The sequence below is a fragment of the Acyrthosiphon pisum genome, chromosome X (genome assembly GCF_005508785.2).
Source record: "Acyrthosiphon pisum isolate AL4f chromosome X, pea_aphid_22Mar2018_4r6ur, whole genome shotgun sequence".
In the NCBI taxonomy this organism is placed as follows: Eukaryota; Metazoa; Arthropoda; class Insecta; order Hemiptera; family Aphididae; genus Acyrthosiphon; species Acyrthosiphon pisum.
Window position 1 is genome coordinate 112,134,081 of NC_042493.1, and position 7,025 is coordinate 112,141,105.

Sequence of the window (7,025 nt, forward strand, 5' to 3'; positions counted from 1 at the left end):
GTAGGTACTCAATGTTATTTTATTAATTGTGTGCCTACTAATATAATGTATTAATGTATGATGTTTAATGTTTATTTTAAAATGGAAGGGCCAATGATGCATAATATCTATATAAAATATAGACTCCTACGTTATAAAATAAAAATTGATAGATTGAAGGAAAGTAGTGTAGCTCCCCACTTTTTTGAGATACGTTAATAAAGGGGTAGGTACTATTTTTTTTTACTTTAACACTAAAAAAAATATGGTTCAAAATACAAAAAAATAATTATTAAAAAATACAAATTATGTAGATATAGTTAAATTTTAGGTTAACTTATACAAATTAATAATAGGAACTTTTAAAAAAAAAAAATCTCAAGGTTGAAAGGATTGCTAGTTGCCTGCCTATCAGTCCTGTAAAGTATTTGAGTAAAAGTATTGAATAACTTTTTAAATACTTTCAACATGAAGTATTTTGAATGGTATTTTAAATAAGTACTTTTTTTTGTATTAAATACTTGTTTGTATTGAATACTTTGAATTTTTATTCGAAATATTTGGTTGGAAAAATATTATTGTCAACTACAATAATAAAATAATAGTTTTGTTTAATATTCTGTATTTCTGTGTTAGCCAAAGCACGAAGGTTTTTAATAAATAATAATGTAATGTAATGAATAAATACACATAAATAATAAATAAAATAAAAATTATTATAAACCTTCTATGTATCTATAGACTATATTACGATAATTAAAAACCAAAAGTATTTGAAAAGTATTCCAAATACTTTTTTAAAGTATTTGAGTAGTATTTGAAATACTATACAATTAAAGTATTTGAGTAGTATCTTAAATACTTAAAAAAAAAAATGTATTTGAGTATTTACTCAAATACTTTTTAAAAGTATTCTTTACAGGTCTGCTGCCTATCTAATACAGTTAATTTTTTTAGGTAGGTAACTTAATTAATATTATATATTTACCTTTTGCTTTGAAATTGTCTTTGAATTATTATTCAATAATGTAGTTTGCTTGGTATTGGTGTATTTATCTTTATCTATAAGATTATTTTTCCTGGATTCTTCAACTTTAGACATTATTGAAGCATGTTTATACTAAAATAGGTACAAAATATTAATATTGTAGTAAATGCGACTTGTAAATTGTAATTAGAATTTAAAAATAAATAGCTGGTCCTAAAATTTTAAATTATACATACCTTATAATGACTAAGGAAATTACCACTTGAATTAATACTCCCATTTACAACTTTGGAGCAATTTTGGCACAATGCAGATAATTTATTTCCTTCTAAGGAAATTATTTTATAAAATCCATCAAATAAATATTTCAGTTTAGAAGTATTTATCAGGTGATTGGTTGATTCAGTTGTTTGAGTACTTGAATCATCTTTTTTTAGGATTTTGGACGGGCCAGCATTTAAAACTTGGACAAACCGTTTCATGATTAAAATAATTAAATGAACAAAATAAAAATAAAAATCGTAACTGTATGCAGTTCTACAATAAATCTCACCGACGACACACAGGTCACAACTCACACGATACACACGGAGAAGTGAGAAAAATAGTCAATAACAGTCACAAAATATATAATTGTCAATTATAACTGTATACTGTTTATTTTATTGCGCCTACAGCAGAGGAAAGAGGTCGTACAGATCGGTTAAGCGATAACTGAAATACCGGGAATTATAATAGGGTTTTATAAATATTAAATTGTTATAAATTACAATTATTATAATATAATGATATTATATTATTATGCTTGTGAGTCCAATATCCATGAATGTTGGTTTATTTTTGTCAGTTTAAAACAATAATTATTTTTCATACTTTGTACACAATTCTACGAAACGGGTATCAGCTAATGAGACCCTCATCATTCGGTGGTGGCCGGCGGGTAGCAGGGATAAATGTTTTTGCTTTTGCTATTATTAGTCGTTCTTACAATCTTATCTACTACATGCCCATTACATATTTCTATTTTTGGGTTTTCTCATTGTTTACGATGTAAAACTCCAGACTAACAATGAATATTAATAAATATTAAAATCATGGTATTATAATACATATTACTAAACGTGTTTTCTATGTAATGGATGAAAAATATAAAAATGTAAAAATAAAAAATATTTTAAATTTTCAAATTTTTTTTTAGTGCATTTAAATAAATTATCTAGATAAGTACTCATAGATAACTAGAATTTTATCTAGATGAAGATAAAGATAACTGAGTAGAAATTTATCTAGATAAGATAAAAGATAAATAATTTTTATCTAGATAACTTATCTAGATAAATTTATCTAGATATTTCCCAACACTGATTATAACGGAAGGCAATAGTCAAAAATAATTAAATACCGCGAAACAAAACATTAAAAATTGTCCCTGCACGCAAAACAGTTTTTGTTATGTTGTACATTTGTAAGACGGACACCACAAATGCGTGTGTGACATCCTCTTAACAAAATATATTATAATATATCATTAAACAAAACATAACACAAAATGTAATTTATAGACTATCATTAAACCGAAAATATCGCAAAACGTAATTTATAGAATATTATCATAAGACAAAAAATAACGCAAAACGAAATATTTTAAAATCTATTCATTTAAAAGGTATATTGGTTTCGTAGAGACATTTATTTCATGCAAACAATCTGATAATTGATTATATTCTATTCCGTATCCGGGCCATTACCTACCCGAATTATTTATTATATTTAAATTTATTAATTTTATTTATATTTAACACTATTTTAAATAACTATAAACGCAAACATTGTGTAACGTTTTGATTGTAAATAACATAAAACGGAATTTTTTTTCAAATTCAAGCCTTGGTCTTTACCTTGTTTACCTAATTTAAAATATAGTACAATTGATAGATTTTTATATTTTTTAAATATATTATTTATCTATACTAGAGGTGGTAAATTATTTTGACACTAGGTGCCAAAAATTAACTTATTATTTATTTATTTGTCGAGTGTGCCATTAAATTATGTAAAATATAAGATATAGAGGCATCAATTTACGGCTAAAATAACCATATCGTAACCGCGAGTCGCGACCCATCAAAACCATTGCTCGACCCATGTATGTATAGAATATCAATTTCTTCTCTTACTCGAGTTTTTTTTTTCAAACGTATGTTTACTATTTGTTTTATCAATCGTAAACCAGGTAAGTGGGTAGATGATTTAAATTAATGTGTTGTGTTATTATTTTAATCATTTGTTACATTTTATACCATTATTTATAATAACAAATTTGTGGAGATTTGTACCTAAATTAAAAATTGATTTGTATTAAAAATCATTCCAACCTAGAAACCTTAAATTTAAAATTTGGATTCAAATAAAAAAAATTGCATATTCATTAATCACAAATTAATACATGTATATAATATATATAAAATAAAACCTTATATACTTGTGTATAGATTATATGTGTTTGTTAGGTGTACTTCTAACATTATATTTATATTATGTACTTGCAGTATACCTTCCTGAATATCGGATAACATTTTACACAAAACTACCTACTAATTATAAAAATATATTTTACAAACATAGTATATAATATAATATTAATAGTAATTATTTGAAAAAATGAAATAATTTTTTGATACGTAATAAAAATAATTATATCTTGTGTTGTGTGTGAGTGGGTCAGAAAAGTGAATGTGTGCTTAGTAGACTCAGATCTCCTATATTATCTATGCGCTTGCTTTCGACATTATTTTTCCAAAAGAAATCTAAAACTGTTAATGCGACGGCCTTGTTTGAATTATTTTCTTTATAGGTTTATTCATCCTGGATATGAGTGAACGAACTTATACAGACATGTACACGCGTGCAGCTTCTCACTAACCCGCATTTATAATTTTATAGATTGGTATGAGATTATGCACCGTAGGCCTCTCCTATTAGTACCTGTTTTTTTTTTAGATAGGGCATTCGTGAAACATAATATTATACGTCGGTAATATATTACCTAATCTATATGATAAATTGTAATCCATTAAAACATTGACAAAATGTATACATTTTGTGGACGCGTATACAGGTTTATCTAAATAATTGTATAATATATACATAAGAATAATATATAATATACGCCTAAACCACGGTGCTCGTTAATGCTACAGGTGGCAGGTACCGAACAGTTGGATGGAAAAAAAAGTGTCGTCGATAAATATTAGTTTCTAAATAATAATCCGACGCATCTGAACGGTCGGTATTCCGTATGCCTATTTATATAGGCATATACTGGTATATAGGTATATTTACGAGTTGTATTTTCTGAAACTCATTATAATATCGACTAGGGAAAATATAATATAATATATTCCGATGACTTTTTATGATACCATTAACCATAACATTATAATATTATGTCGACATCGTGCACGAAAAACATTGTACCTATACTTGGAGTGTGACTTGATGTGTGTCTATAATAGCCGTCATCGCGTATAGCTGATATAGGTATGCAGATCGGAATCGTTTTATTTTTTTATATAGGGAATATGAAACCTACTCAGAAAAGTAACTCATACGTGTAATACGGTATTAATTATTGTATACAGTTGCTTTGCTAGTCGGGGAGATGGTAAACTGCGGAAAAATTAACCTTTTTCTAAAAGTTAATATGTAAACTGCGGCAAAAAAAAATTTATATTATACAATCTGCGACAAAACCGTTAAGATACAATATTAACAAACTGTGGCAATTTATTTTATATATCTTCTATATACCTATACTATATTATAGTAGGTACCTAAATCACATACCAATATGTACGTATATCATTTAATTAATTATGTCATGTTGGGTCTTGCGTAGAAATTGGTAAGGTAAATCCAAATGTATTTTTAAGTCTTAGAGAAGCATATCGGTAATATTGGTACCTTTACTTTTGATAATACTAGTTAGAATGGCAAACAATTAACAGTGTTAGACAATTTTAAATTCAAATTTAAATATGAATCAAAAATAAGTGGATATAAACGTGGGAATGCGCTAATAAGACATGCAAGGCCAAATTGGTCTTCAATAAGGAAAAAACTCTAATACAAGAAAAATCCGTTTTGGATCATAGTCATTATAATTTTGGTCTTCCGTTACTTTAACCTGATGAAGTCGAAGATTCGTTTGTTTTTGATTTAATTGCAGATATACCATCTAATAATCAAATAGTACAATTTTGCGACTATTTAACAGAGACTTATATGCAAGACATATTCCCTCCTTCTTTGTGGGCATCCAAATCAGAAGTTATAACAAATAATGTATATGAATCTTTCCATTCAAAATTTAACGCATATTTTTATCATCATAATCCATCACTATATAAATTTATAGATTCTTTACAGAATATACAAGTTGACACATATATAAAAATTAGAAATGCAGAATAAGGGGTAGGTAATACAAAAAAGAAATAAAGCGACAACACAAAAATACAAATTTATTAACGAACGGCGGCAAATGAAAGAAGATGGGTGAATTTCAAGATATGAATTTTTGGAAAAAGTATGTTGTAAGAATAAACGACAAAATGTTAATTATTAGGTACCTACCTATTAAATTACTTTATTTTAAAAATTTTTTTTTGATTTTACGATCACTACGATCTTTTCAAATAGTTTTTAATAATAATAATATTTTTCAATTTTAAAATTGTTTTTTTCTTTATTTTTACACCTAATACTCTATGAGTCTCTTAGAGACTTCTATTGAGTATAATATTATAGGTAATATTCATGTTAAAAAAACATTTGTATTTACCTAACCAATTTCTACGCAAGACGCAACATCACATAATTAATTGAATGATATACGTACATATTGGTACACATAGGTAGGTATATGTGATTAAGGTACTATAAGATATAGTACCTCTATAAAGTTATAGATATATCGTATACCTATAGAAGGTATATAAAATAAATTGCCGCAGTTTGTATAATGTATCTTATCGGTTTTGTCGCAGATTGAATAATAGGCATTTTTTTTGCCGCAGTTTACTTATCAACTTTTAGAAAAAGGTTAATTTTGCCGCAGTTAACATACAGCCGCTAGTCGTACCAAATCAGCTTAAACGTCTTTCAGTGGTAGATATTGGCAAGGCTGGGCAATTTAATGTTTTTTTTTTTTCAACTCAATTAAGTTAAGTTAATATACACCAATAAGAAAAAGTTAAAGTTAAAAGTTAATTTAATTATAGGTTAACTCAGTTAAGTTTTTTTGTTTGTACAACGCTAGCGTACTTAACTTTTTTCCAACTCAAAACTAAATTATAGACTATATAGTGCTTATACTTTATAGAGTATTTCAAAATAAGTTTGATTCGAATGATATACATTTTTAACTTTGAACAATTCACGGTATATATTTTTTGACATGAAAACGAAATAGGCTAAAATAGTGAAATATAGTTAAATTAAAAACAAAATAAATTAACTTAACTTATTTCTTAAAATGAAAAATTCGTTAATTTAAAGTTAATTAAAAAAGAAATTTAGTAAGTTAACAGTTCTAGTAACTAGTTAAAGTAACTAGTTAAGTTAAAATGTTAAAACAAAATTAACTCTTTACCTGAACTTTTTAACTCGTTAATGCCCAGCAGCCTTCAATATTGTACCATACTCTGCTATACTGCGCGTGTCTTATTATGTTCCCTCCGGGCCAGTAAAAAATAATCTACTTTGTACATTATTATTTTAAAAACAATTTTTGTGTTTAAAACATTTAGTATGAATGTCATAAATCTTATACAAATATTGTGTTGTACAGGTTAAACATATTAACAGAATTACGTTTTTTTTACTACATGGGAGCCGTACGCTTTCACATTCCTTGGCCCCATAGACTTACGTTAGGTTGTGTAATTTATGAAATAAAAGAGTGACAAAAAAACAAACAAAAACACGGTTATAATTTATTAATAAGTTGCGATGTTTATTTTCTAACTCATGTAACTCACAAAAAATATTATTATCG